This window comes from Mus caroli, chromosome 13, assembly GCF_900094665.2.
Source record: "Mus caroli chromosome 13, CAROLI_EIJ_v1.1, whole genome shotgun sequence".
Taxonomy (NCBI): Eukaryota; Metazoa; Chordata; class Mammalia; order Rodentia; family Muridae; genus Mus; species Mus caroli.
Genome location: NC_034582.1, coordinates 54,609,658 through 54,609,972, shown reverse-complemented (window position 1 = coordinate 54,609,972; position 315 = coordinate 54,609,658).

Sequence of the window (315 nt, the reverse complement as noted above, 5' to 3'; positions counted from 1 at the left end):
GAACCTATTCATGTTGTCTTGTGAAATGGTTATGTTGTCAAATTCCTTTCTAGATATGCACATTTAAGCAGAGCTGTGGCATTCTCCTCAGCCTTGGTCAGAGAGGCTTCTGAATGCATTTGGGAGTGGGTGGTGCACAGGCTCCCAACTGCTCGAGCATTGAAGATGAGTGGCTATGAATGTTCAGCCATAGACTATATCAGCCCTCCTTACTGAGGAGAGACAGACAGACAGACAGACAGACAGACAGACAGACAGACACACACACACACACACACACACACACACAGAGAGAGAGAGAGAGAGAGAGAGAGA